The sequence below is a fragment of the Serinus canaria genome, chromosome 5, assembly GCF_022539315.1.
Source record: "Serinus canaria isolate serCan28SL12 chromosome 5, serCan2020, whole genome shotgun sequence".
Taxonomy (NCBI): Eukaryota; Metazoa; Chordata; class Aves; order Passeriformes; family Fringillidae; genus Serinus; species Serinus canaria.
In genome coordinates, this window is record NC_066319.1 from 739463 (window position 1) to 754086 (window position 14624).

Here is a 14624-nt window from a genome sequence, read left to right on the forward strand (position 1 = left end):
AGTTGACAAGGATGGTTACTTGCAATCTAGCACAACAGACAAGGGAGAAATTCAGTCACACTCTTTATTATGTGATTTTTCAGGTGCTCCTAGCATGCAACAGAGCAAAACCACATTTGTGGAGTTCGTCAAGGGTCCAAGTAACAGCAATACCTTTACTTGATTTGTTAATCATGTCTCAGTCACTCAGTGGCTATTAATTCATTTGTATATTTCTTCAATGTTCATAAGCTCTATAGATGCCTTCAATAAGAGGAAAAAGGAAAAAAGAAAAGGAACCTGTGCTTTCTTCTCTAGCTGTATTTTACATTATGGGTGCATTACTGAACAACTCAACTGCCAGATATTTCCTCTGTATCCACAAAAAAAAAAAAAAAAGAAAAAAAAAAGAGAAATATATAAAAAGAAATACTGCTTACCAACCAAATTATTGTCTAAATTGTTTCACTGCATTCCATAGATGTCTTTGTATGCAGCATGCCCTGCACAGCATTAATAAAAGCATAGACTTGATTTATTTTCCCTGTGTTTAACCACACGAAGAGGCTAAGTGTATGCTGGGCAGCTGTGTCTGTGAGTCACAGCACAATTTCTGCCCCTTGGTGTCCCCACCAGCCCTCTCAGCCCCCCCAGCAACTCTCCCCAAGGTGCTGAAGAAATGGGAATGGAAGCTCCTGTGTCAGCCTAGCTTCCTGTGCAGCCACACCTGCAGCACAGGCTGCCAATGGGACTCAAGGACCTTTATCCTCCAATAACCTTCCAAACTCTGTGTGCAAACACAGAGTTAGCACTGCCTGACAGGCACTGAGACCTCCAGCTCCTCCTGCACCTGTTCCCAGGCGGGACAGGGAGCTGGCACTGCTGGGAGTGGAGCTGGGGAGTGCCTTTCCCAGCTGGGACCTTGGGATTCCCCCAGATGACATCCCTTGCCCACAGGGGTGCAAGGCTGATATCGGAGCCAAAACGATTTAGAGAGCCTCATTTTTAACAAGTACAGCATGGAAAGTGAGCTTTGCTTCAAGTCTTCCCTTTTCCTCCTAGCAATCAAAGACCTTCCCTTGCATTTCACTCAACAATCCATTCCTTGATGCTCATAATGCTGCTCAGGGTTGGGAAGAATGAAAGTTTGACAAGAAAGTTTCACAGATATGGATGCATGGCAGAAGGATTTTTAAATGTAGAGTCTGAAGAAGGTATAGAGATGAAAGCAAATTTTTATATAGAAGAAAAGAATTGCTGAGCCAGTCTTACTGGATAACCAAAGAGACAAAGGGTGTGTTAGTTAGAAGGGGTTTTATGACTTAGAGCAAAAGGATAACCCCACTCCAAAGAAGATGTTTTTACCAAGCAGAAAGATAGCACAGGCAAACAAGTCAACAAATGTGGCAAGTAGAAGAAAGGTCTCAGAATTTTCCACTGCAAGAAAACTGAAAAACAACTTCTAATTTATACTGTAATGTACTGACTTTTAGTGATTGGAGAATAGTAACATGAATATGGTAATTAGAGTAGTTATGATAGGCTATAAATAACAGTTAAGGTATAGATTGGTTCTACTGTATTAAGATGCTCAGCAAAGAAAAGTATATAATGCAATGTAACCAAAACCAAAGGGTCTCCAGGATTGCCTGTAGCTAGAGCTGACAGCTGTAGGCACAGGCTCTGTCACCCATGACCCTGGACTGCTGCAACATCTTGGATGGAATAAACGGCATTTTGGAGAGCCGCCTGGAATCCTGCATCCCTCATTTAGGCTCGTACAGCTCAGCATTATATTTTGGAAGCCTTAATGATGATAACACACACCTTTTCCTTGAGATCAAATCAGTTTCTGTCATTGCAATATGCAAATATACCATATATGTTCATATAGTAAATGTGTCTTATGAAATTACAGAAATTAGGAGCTATTAGTAACGTCCTATGAAATTAATGTTATCATAATTTTACCATCTTATATAAAAATTATTCTGTGTAAGAAAATATTTTAAATAACATACTGTGAAGCATACTGCGAGGGTATTTAAACTTTTAACAAATATACTGGGCACTCCTTCCTCCTCCCTTTTTCTCAAAGCACCAGCCTTATTCAAACCTTACAAAAACTTAACCTGTCATCATTTCCATCAATTTAGTTGATTACTCTGCAACAACGCATAAGATTAACCAGATTAGCACATAATCCTAACAAAAAGAAAAAAAAAAAGACAGCCTTTTAAGTATTATTATACCTTTTGACTAATAGTGTTTCCATATGGAAATTGTCTCTGCACTGAGAAAACATTTGAAGCCTATGCTGTCAGGTAAACAGTACTTGAGAAAGAAATCCTGACACCTTCCATGGTACCCCACAGAAAAGTGATGAAATACTCCTTCCTGAAAACCATTGCAACAGGAAAACATGTTACTGATGCCAGCAGCGAAGGCAGCACAGACAACACCTGGGTTCCTGGAAGCTCTTTGTGAAGCTGGGTAACACCAGGGATTTCTTTGTGAACGTGTAGAACACCATGGATTAGCAGAACCACCCTGAAAAGGTGACGAATACAGGCTCTATCGCCCTTCAAGCTCCACGACATATGGCCAATAGATTGTTGGTGAATATTTAATACAATGAAACTTTAGTCTCTCATGTAAAACATCTGCTACACAAAGAAGTAGAGGCACAGCAACAAAGCTGACAATGATGCTGTTTCAGGTTGCCCATGTCTGCAGACTAAAATTAAAGTTCAGTTTCCACAGTGTAATACAACTCAGCAGAAGAGGCCTCTGTAGATTTTCTTTTTAGTTAAACCTGCCTTCTGTGGTTCAACAGCTTGACAGCAGTGTAAAGGTATATTGCCTTAGCTGGAACATCTGTCTTTCAAGCCATTATTCCTCCTTCAAATCCTTCACTGTGAAAGCCAGTGAAATTTGGGTGTTGGGTTTTCTTGGTTTTTCCCTTTATTAATAATCCCTATTTTTCCCTTTATTAATAATCTTGTACTTTCTCTAATGTGCAAGATGCACATGCAGCACAGGTTTGGTGCTTCCAAACAGAAAATCATCAAACTCATCTCAATTTGCTAATCATTCCTGACAGAAGACTGGGTTTTATAGAGGGCCAATTAACTTTTTCCTTTTGAGCGGTGATTGAGTAGTAGTAAAATTAGTATAACAGCTTCAGTTTCAGGAGATCTCCAGGAAATCCAGCAGCTTCATTTACAACTGGAATGAATTGTCAGAATGCAAAACCACATTTGGATATACCCTGCCAGAATTATGTGCAAAATTGCCAATCCAGGTCCTAAAATCATGAATGGTTTTAAAAATCTTTACTTTTATGAACACTTTATTTACTTTTATGAACATTTTGTGAACATAATGAACACTGAGGTCAGGTTGTTTTGGTTTTTTTTTAAGTTTTCATATTTTTGCAAATGTAGGGTTACACTTATTTAAGTATATTCTAATTTTAGACCAAAATAATATTATTTTCATTTCTTCAGTGAAAACAAAACCACCAGCATTATCCACTGATTTCTGCAGCTGAATTTTTGAGATACCAAGTTGCCTGAATAGAAAAAGTTAAAAAGCACTACAAGATAAAAGGACCCACAACACAAGATCTTTTGTGAGGATTGGCAGCACTGTACATGGGAAGTATAAACACTGCTTGCCAGATTTCTGTGATGGAGTTAACCAGCCAGGAGACAAGTCTGTCCCAGCCCATTTGCCGCAATTACTTCACTTTCCTCTAGAAGCAGTAACTCACTGCTGTACAGCAAATTCGTCACTTGAAAGGATCAATATGTACATGGAGATCCTGGGAAAACTGCAGGGTCAGTGTGTCAAAAACTGTTACCCAGTCACCTTTGGACAATTTCACTAGCAACATTCCAGATTAAATGTTTTTGAATTGTACAAATTCTCCTTACCTTGCAAAGCAGAGGTTTTTCTTTTTTGTCATCCATTAAAAACCAAAATCAACGTTCTTTTTAGAAATGAATTCACCCTTCAGGGCAACAATATTTCTTAAGGACAATCAAACCCCAGAACTGCAATTATAGCTCTTTGTGTGATGCTGTAATCTTTGAACACTCCACACAGGGCTATTTAATTGTAAGTAATTTTCTGGTCAGCTTACTTATTTCAGCGCCTCGTTATTCACAGTCAAAATTTCAGCAAAACTAAGAACAAATACATATGTAATGCTGAAAAAAAATTCCTGGCATCAGTTCAAATTAGCAATAACATTTGGAACATTTGTTATTTGAGTTTGTTTAATTCTTTCCATCTTAAGATGTGCAACAAAGCAACTTGTCCCATTTATCACCGTGAGATCTTCTGTCATCCAATCATGGATCAAGAAAACATGAAAAATTCACATTAAAAGAGCATCAGTTCATGTGTTTAAAGTTCTGCAGATACCACTAGACATAAAGCAATAAGTAAAATGAGAAAAAACATAATTATACCCCTGATTTCTGTTATGGTATTTACTGGTATTTCTTTCATGATGAAATATCACATGCTGAGAGAAGAGATTTTTCTTCAATGAAATACTCATAAAGATTAATATTTTTTTTTCGTTATACATGCAAAGAGATGGAATCTTGAGAACACAAGCTCATCGAAGAAACTCAGGCTGTGTTAATGTGAAGGTTATATCTTAACTCTACCCTTTAAGATGACCTATTCTGTTACTTTACATTCACTGCCTATTCATGTGCTAGTTCAAATATAACACAAGACATACTTCAGATTTTTATAAACAGTTTTCTTCACAAGAAAAAAATGGTATATATTTTTTAATATTCCAAAAGATTATGCCTCACAGTATGAATCTAAGAAGGCTCAGAGGAGACTTTATTGCTGAAAAGAGGTGGTTCTGAGGTGGGAGTCTGCTCTTCTCCCAGTAAACCAGCAAAGGGACAGGGGAAATGGCCTCAAGGTGTGCCAGGGGATGTTCAGGTTGGATAGTTGGAAAGATTTCTCCACTGGAAAAGTGATTAGGCTTGAAAAGTCTCCCCTGGTGGAGTCAGTCCCAGGAAGTACACAGAAAATGAGTGGACTAATCACAGTATGATTTAGTGGACATGGTGGTATTTGGTCATAGGCTGGACTTTATCTTGCATGTCCTTTCCAACTAAAATGATTCCATGATTTTTTCCTAACAACTTAACATCAGATCTTTTAGGTTGAGACCTGGTCTGGGAAATTGCTCCAGAACTCAGGATTTTCTTCCAGCCACAAGAAGCATTCAAAGATAATGGCCTGGCCATCAACCTCCTCCCTCACCACACGAGTACATCCCACCAGCTCCCCTCCCTTGTGTTCACAAGTCCCTTTATTTGATCCTTCCCTACCAAGGTGCAGTGGGCTGCCCCTGGCTGGATGCCAGGCACCCACCAAAACTGCTCTATCACTCCTCTACAAATGGAAGAAAATGCGTTACCAAAGGTTCATGGCCTAAGGACCAGAAGAGATAATTCCCCAAATGCTATCACGGGCAGAGTAGACTTGGGGACATTAATTGAACTTATTACCAACAAAACCAGAGCAGGAAAATGAGAAGTGAAACAAATCTTACAAATACCTTTCCTCCCAGCCCTCCCTCCTTCCTGAGCTCCACCTCCTCCACTGCTCCCAAAAGGTTAATTTACAGCTGAACCAAGGAGAGAACAGTCACTGCAGGAGCCAGGAGAAGAAAAAGGTTTCTGTGTTGCTTACACTGAAGTCTCTCTGAAACACAGGAAAGGGTTGAAACACTGCAGGAGTTATGGATATCAAGTAGATATTCCACACTTTTAAGACATAGCCTTCAGTTTCATTCAAATCTCTGTTTTCTGTATTTGCACGCTGCCTTGGTTTGGCATTTTTTGCCCATGTACTCTTATTTTATATTCCACTGATGCTGCTGTGACCCTGGTGAAGCCAAGACACAGAAGGCTCCAGAAACAGGAACAAGGATGCTCATGAAAATGTTTGTTAGCCAGACAAATGGAAACTTCATAACATAAGATGACGTTTGTTCAGAGTGTGCTGCTTCCCTTCTACTTTTAAATGGTTTCTGAAGCTGAACCTGACAGTTCTAAAGCCATTTCCTTCCAAAGACAATTTTTTTCCAGGAAGCAGGGACAGCTTTTTGACAAAAATTCAATTATTCTTTTCCCCATACATGGCTATCCATTCCATACACACACATATATTCATATGCTCCATATATGTATTATTTAATAGCTATATTAATTGAAATACCTATGTGACTATTCACCCACACTTACCCAGATATGTTTATATATATATGTATTCCCATATCCTGGTGCTCAGGAGGAATCAAATAGGAGGAAAAAGACAAAAAAAATGTCCTTTGCAGAGAGTGGGGAAAAGCCTTTAGCACAAAGCAATAACACAAAACATATTTGATTCTGCATAACCTTTCCTGCTAGCTATGAGTCCTTTAGTTTTTCAACTGGACTGACCAACAAATTCTAGGTAACCAACAGGCCCCAGCCTGAGATGTTCATTACTACCAACACAAAATTTGGCTTTGGTGCTTTTATAAAAATTTTAGTCATCTTTCAGGGGAGTTTAATTAGCTGTTTCATGTACCCTGCAAAGCTATTTCCTGCATGCTTTCCCTGCCTTGTGTGCTCATGCTTCCCTTCCCTGTGTGTGTATTTTCCCTTGATGCTTTGTGTGCCTGCTCCTCACTTAGCCCATGCTGAAGTGTACTTTTACATGAAGATGTGGCAGCAGCACAACCCTTCCTGTGAAGCACGTGTCAGATTAGGTACCTGCATGCCAGTCATTAGAGCTAGTTTTTGTAAATGGCCCAAATTTCATAATGGATTATGGTTTTAATACCTTCTTGATCTCTACTTACAGAACCTCAAAATTAATTTAAGCTCGAGAAGTGCCAATCTCTTTGACTAATTAAATTAAAGCCTGTTTGAAATTGAACAATTGGAGACCATTAATTTTTTAATAATTGTTATTACAGTAAAAAAATTAGACATGTCTGACCTCTCATTATTCCATCACTAATGTGCTGTCCTCGAATATTGTGCAAAAAAAAAATATTATACCATGAAACATGGCTTTTCATGGCTGTGTATCCATGGGCCAGTCCAGGAATGAGCAGCTATGGGCAGTCTAGTTACAGGACAGAGAAGTGTCACTGTGTTTAATTTTCTCCCTTCTAATAAAGTTTTAAAGCAAAATCTTCCTCCCAGCTAATTGAATGCATAGGGAAAACAGATGTTACTTCATTTCATTACCTGTTTCAATCTTCACTGAGTAATAGGTTGTCTTATTAAAACCTTACTGGAATACTAAATGATTCCTATCCTGGCTGGACTGATAGCCTACAACTGCCTGAAATGTTTCAAGGATTTGTTTTGATTTGGTTTTATATTTTAGTGCTCATGCAGCAGGTTCACTAGTTCATACAAAAACCCCATGATTTGTATTTCAACTGTAAAATGCAAAGTCACTCAGATGCACCTTGAATGCTGAGTTTGCAGCCAAAGAAGCCTGTAAATAATTTTTTAGTGTTTCTACAAAGGCTAGGGTAGGTGGGGAAGGCAAAACCTAAGTTCAGTAATACAGTCACTTGTATGCTGTGCTTTCTGGGGGTCTGTGCAACACAAAGATGAGAGAGTGCAAGACAAAGCCTTTCTGCAGCTCTTGATTAAAATAAGAATCAATACAATCAAAAAGGCCCCTAGTTTTTCATTAATTAGGCTGGAACTGCAAAATAAGTCATAAACAGAATTCTAATTCTACCAGAAATTCTGAAATCTGCTTAACATTTCTTAAACAGAGCTTAGTTTTTTGGTTTTTTTTTGGTTTTTTTTTTGTTTTTTTTTGGGGGGGGCGGGGTTATTTCAATTTGAAAATACTAATAAGAAATGTTCCTAAAGCTCCTGAAAGAAACAGGAGAGCTGTTAGAGAGCTTTCATAGTGAGAATACTGCAGACACTGGGATTTGGGGAAGCTGAATACAACACCGGACAGTGGCTTCCTTGAGACTTTGCTGTCACATAGCAAATTTTATGGGTTTCATACAGACTTAACACTGAATGAACAAAGTTAAACAGAAAATTGCCTGCCCCTTCAAGTTACTCTAAAAAATGAAAATTCAAGTAGGTTTAAGTTAGTCAGAAATTCTCCTTGTCAGAAATTGCAGCTCACTACACAGCAGCACGATGGACTGGTGTTCACTCTCCTGCTTCTTGAAGCATATTGATCACAACATTGTTTCTTAAAACCAAAATCAAACTCCCAAGGCATCAAAATACCATATATCACCAGTCTGGCTTCAAGCAATTCACTCTTATCTGACTATATAATTTATAAATTTACAAATAATATAAATTTTATACATCCTAGTAGAGATTTGAGTAAAAGCCTTCTCTTCATGATGTTATGTTGGATCAGACCCACAACCCCAGTTATGCCTTTCAGCCTTGTAAGTGTTGCTGAGGTTAAATGAGGCATGTGTGATCCAAACAGATTAACTAATTAATTTTAATTTTTTTTTTCAAGTTTCCTAAGCTGAAAACAGAAATAATAACAGAGAATTTCTCTATAATGAATATGTGGAATTTTGTAAACCTCTTTCTGCACAAAAAGCAGAGCATCTGCATATAGCACATTAGCACAACCTGCATTAAAGTGCTTTGAAAATTGGAAAAAGCAACATTTAGACATATAAATAGAATTTAGCACAGAAAAATATATGAATATATAACTCCAATATATATTATGCTATAGGAAATACCTTAAAATATTTCTCATGGCTGTAAGATTATCTTTACATTTTGCCTTTTTGCAAGGGCTGAAACTTTGTGTTAATGAATCACAAGATCTACTCTAAAGAAACAAACTCTGTGACATCTTTCTTCCCACAGCAGGAACCACTGGACATGTGTCAGGGTGACATCAGAGAAGCTGTACTGTAACACACAGCAGGAACCGATCCATTAAGACACCTTGACTCACACCACAATGCATTACCTGTTACATGGTTTTCTGGGGTCCCAGGATGAGGGAAGAGACGAGACAGTTGACTCCATGCATCAGAAGGCTTGATTTATTATGATATGATATATAAGATATAAAAACTATACTAAAAGAATAAAGCTAGAGATTTCTCTACCAAGGCTATCCTAAGAATAGCAAAGAATGTGTAAACGAAAAGTCTTCTCAGCCTGAAACACTGGACAGGTGTCCTGTGATAGGCCCCTAACTGGAAACAGTCCGACGGGGCCAATCACAGACCTTCCCGTTGCATTCCACAGCAGCAGATAAGAATTGTTTACAGTTTGTTCCTGAGGCTTCTCAGCTCTCAGGAGAGGAAAATTCCTAAGTAAAGGATTTTTCATAAACTATGTCGGTGACAATTACCAAACTGACACCACAACAAACATGGTGGTTTTTTGTCACCAGAACAGCTTTATAGTGAAGTTGTTGAGCAGGATAGATGTCACCCTGATTTTTTAAGATTTTCTAAGCTTTCTGATGCTTACATTCTTGTGATGAACTTTCTCACACACTTTCTGTAAATAACTCATTGGTTTGCATTCTTTTATGGAGGAGGAGAAATTTGATGGACTGTTGTTTGACCAGTGTCATTGGAGAGGTGGCACTGTCACCCTCCAATCCACTGTCACTTTTGGAAATCTATAAACATTGGAGTCAGAAAATAAACTTCCATTTTTTCACCTTGAGAACAGCAGTGCTTGCATGTCATGTTGTTTCGTGTCCTGTAGGGACAGACAGATACAAGAGCATAGAAATATTTTGTATAAAGCAGACAAGGGGGCATGGAGCCCAATGGCTCCAGCTGTGTGCCACCCTAAGCCACCTGACCCCTCAGGGTTGCTGGCCAAAGAGAAATATTAAAACATGCTGCTGGGAAGAAGGAGACACACTGCAGTGGTTCATTAGTGCCTTTTCATTATCTCACGCACTGGAACCACCTTCAGTCTGGGTCTGTGTTGGACATCAGGTTCATACAGAAGTTGAAGACATTACTGAGGTGCTGGGTCATCACAGAACCAAAACTCAGAGAAGGCACTTATGTCTGAGGCAAAGATTATCCTGTTCTGAACAATAGTGCACCACAGATCCCACTTTCAAGGATATCCTTGTTGCAGACTCCCTCCTTTCAGTGCCCATCAGCTGTGTCTGAAATATCTCACTGGATAAGTATTTACTAAGAGCTTGGGATAGACACCTGCTCCCTAAAATGGGGAATTTTGCAGTGGAAACAGAGAATAGCATTTGTTTACACATGCCACAAACAATTTTGTTAGTCTTTAGCAAACACTGGTGCTCATGTGATCACACTTTGCCAAATGAAGCACTACATCCAGCCTCATTAGGCAAAATCCAATTTCTTCTTCAGGCAGTACAATGAAAAACTTCATTTGGTGCCAGATTACTCTATCTCTAATTCCTTTTGCCAAAGGAAGCTGGAATTGTCATGCATCTGAGGATGCCATAACGAAAATGGGTTGGCACAATTCTGTTGAGAAATTACTCCTCTTTTATGGGAAATTTCCAAGTCAACACAATGAACAGTGACTTGAAACAGATATGTTTCTGATATATTCCTGCCTGGAAACTCCAGGACATCAGGATACTCCAAGAAAAAGATTTTAATTAAATTCTTTCTACTGGAATGATAGGATTGATAAAAACACTGATTCTTGATGGCCACAGTCCCCACTTTATTCTGGTGAGGTGAAAACCGATCCAGTCCCTTCCAGAGGTATTAGAGGTACCATAAGAGCATCTCTGAAAACTGTTAGTTTCAGGAAATATTGTACTTCTAGAGAAACATGCAAAACTTTGGACTGAGAGGTAATCATTGGCAAAATGTTACATTTCATTCTCACTTTTTTTCTTCCTCCTGACACTATTTTTGGCACAAAGAGTTCTTTCTTTTGCAAAAGATATATCTCAGACCCTTTGGCCTTACCAGAGAGTAATAAATAAGACAGCCCCTCTCCTTTTTCTTTTTTGTAACTTAAACTGTAACATCCAGCAAGGAAATAAATAAGTGGGCAACAAAGGTATATTTCCAACTTTTTAAAGATACAGCAACTGAAGCTACTTCATTAAAAGTGAGCGGTTCCTTTGTATTCTTTCTCCCTATCCTGGCCACTGGCAAAGTTGCGTTATTATCCTATGAGTCATTCTTTCTTCCAAATATCTCTCTGGGTAGTACTTGTTAATTAAACTTTCTCATCCTCTCTTCCTCTTTCTCTCTTACAGTTGCTAGCAGCAGTCTTGTATCCTCTCTTTAGAGCAGACATCCTTGTGCCATCTCCCATTACTGGAATAGTGGGAAGGAGCTGAGGATCTTTTACTATGTGTGCCATTGAGCACACCACTGCTAATTATATCAGGTGTGCCCTGTCAGTTCCACTGGGAACTTCAACAGCAAAATTTTCTTCATCTCTGTAGGACAACGTCATCTATTGTGCAAAGAGTCTTAGGTGGCATTTTAGCTAGTGGATTTGAAAGGTTCTCCAGTTTCACAATGCAAAATGTGGAACGTCTGTCCCTTTTCTGTAGACGTGACTCTGCAGTAGCTACAGCAGCCTGCTGCTCAGAAATGCAGAGTAGGAAATAAATGTCATTTGAATACATGCGGTAATAAATAGCCTGGTGGCAGTGCCCTAGCCAAAGCAAATACCCATCAGATGTGTTTCTAGTAAAATCATACATACTGATATCTTAATCTCATTTTTATGAAAGAAATAGCAAAACATTTTTCACAGAAACTAGGTTAGATTCCCAACCATATAAACAGACATATCTCTTTTATTGTGATCCTGCCTACAAAATGCACAGAGAAGTAACTGAGCAAAATGCCTGACTACAAATGAAAGGAAAATACAGCTGTTACTTATGCTGGGTGAAACAAATTCACAGGATGGCTTTGCAGAATGCCAAGAAGTCAGAGCTTATGTTTTTATCCATCTCCATTTAATGCCTAGCTCTGTACAGAGTAACAGCTCTGGCTTTAATCATGTGGTAGGACAGGGAAGGTAAAGTAAGACTGAAGAGTTTCTGACATGTTGGAGGGGCAAGGTGAGCAGAGATAAAGCCTGAGCTGAGCCACACCTCAAGCTCTCCATTTGAGGTCAGAGCATTTCCATGGAGGCTGTAGCAGACACAAATAATTTGAAAGAATGAGAAACCTGCAGTCAGGGCAGAATGGGAAGGGGGAGTTCAGCAGCTGATTTAATCTAGGCCAAGGAAATCCTGGAGTAAATCCTGGAAAAGAATCAACCTCTTGAAAAACCAATCCAGACCTTACCTGGAAAGTCACGCCTTTTGTAAGCAGAGAAAAACCAACACACACTGATGGGTTCTGGGCAGCTGTGACTGCCTTAGATCTGACCTGGGAAATCCCCCAAGGCCCCTGCAAGCCCTGCATTTCTGTGGGTTCAGAAAGCTGATAAAGAGAAGGAGGATGGGGCATTTTCTGCATGATTTCTGATCTTTTTATTTCTGTCATGTAAGAACATCAGAAGCATTTGTTGGGACTGCGGTTGTCAAACTGCAAGGAAGCAAGTGAAAACAGCTGTCTATCCTCAGCACCAACAAACAGGAATAGATCTGTCATCATAATTACAGCTCAGAGCTGGACTGTCTTCAAATACCAACAACAGTCTGCACTGTGAGCAATGTCAAATAAGCCTGACTCAACTGGTTTAGAATCCATTTTTTTCTAGAGAGCATAATGACAGCCTTTCTCGTCTGTGAAAGGCTGAAAAACTTGCTGTGAAAGGAAGTCTGTTATCTCTCATGTTAGATATTTCATGACTTGCTAAAAGAAATCATTCTAGAAATCAAAAAGTGATTTACACATTTAATAAAATAATTATGCCATTTGTTTATGTGCACATAATTTAAACTTGATTACACTCCAAGAGCCTTGTTTCCTTATTACAGCAGTAACTGTCATCAGATATTGCTTTATGGATCTCTCACAAGGGTTTATTTAGATACATAGAGTAGCTCAAGGCTACTATTACAAGGGAATACTGATTTTTTCATGCCCAAATTGTCGCACATGGGTAAGAAATTGACCAAGGGGTATCTGAAAGTACATCCTGATTTAGCAGTGGTCTAGACAGAGATGAATCTTATTAAGAATGCAATTTTATAATGTAAAAATCACACTGTCAGGAGATCTGGTCAGCAGATTTACAATGAATATTACAATTCTCTGAATACCACTGAATATGAAAAAGAAACAGGAGGAAAAGAACTAGAGACAGTAGTTTTCCTTGGAATACAGAAGAAGCAAGAACCAAAAATAAGAGTATTTGAAAAAATTCCCAGTTTGTCTTCTGAATCAAACCGGTATACTGACTGCCCTCAGGAAAGCAGATTACCATCCTCAGAAATGCAGAGTGCCATTTTGAAATTACAACTTCTAATATCTGTTCTGTAAGGATATAGCTGCTCTTTGATCTGGATATTGTTACACAGTCAATTCTCAATATCAGGCAAGCCAGAATACTCTGCTTCCCATCATTCACTGCTTCTACATTCCCAATTTTTTTCACTATCATACCAGTCTACCAGACAACCACAGCAAAAAAATCATTCTAGTAAAGTAAAATCATTAAGCAACTGAAATTACAGGTCATCAATACCAATATCCATATAAACCAAACTGGCTGTACAGTCAAAAACTTTCACCTTTTAAAATCTTCTGGCCTGAGGGTTTGCACATATCTGACATGAAGTTTTGTTAAATGTGCACTTTCATAGCAGGTGGTGGTGTTTTTAATGTGGAAAGTGCACTACTTTTGAATTACTATATTATTACCTTATATTACTCTAAAAGAAGTAGCCATAATTATAAAAGGAAGGAAAAGGAGTATGTAAAAAGATAAAGGGAGCAGTAGATCTGTAACTCCAGGAAAGAATAACCAAAAAAGGGAGTTTAAAAATTCATGGTCACAGGACCAAACAAATATGTTAGTTTGATTTGATTTTTATCTATATGCATGCTCCTGAAAACCTGTAGCATGTCCTGCTGAAATTTTAAATTACAAAGTGCAGTGTCATTACAGTCTGATCTTTTTTCACTTAAAATCATCAGAAATATCTCACTGAAGGAATTTGTGAAGGTTTTAGAAGACTGACACTGCACAATAACACCCTTAAATTGAACAGCCCTTGCAATTGTAACTGATAGTCACTCATGGGTAAGTGAAGGACACTTGCTGAAATAAAATCTGGTGGTGATTCCTCTCCTAGGTCCAGATTTCAGAGTGTAAGTACAAGCCTAAGTTCAATGTTATTGCCATTTCCCTTTCCCTCCCTTTCCAGGGTCCCACTTGTGCTCCCTGGACATGGGAGTCAAAGCCAGGTTTGAAAGCTCTTGGTTACCTCTTTTTTCAGAGACTTTCTCCCTGACCCATAGCCCTCAGAAAAGGATGATGAGCACAGCTGGGTGTTTATAAACACAAATATAACCGTGCACATGTGGAAACACACACATGTCACTTTGCATAATGCAGCACAGTGAACACGGCTTAAACTGCTGTCTGAAATTCAGCTGAGCCTTAGAGAGGCTAGGAAGCACCAAGGGAAGATATGGATTT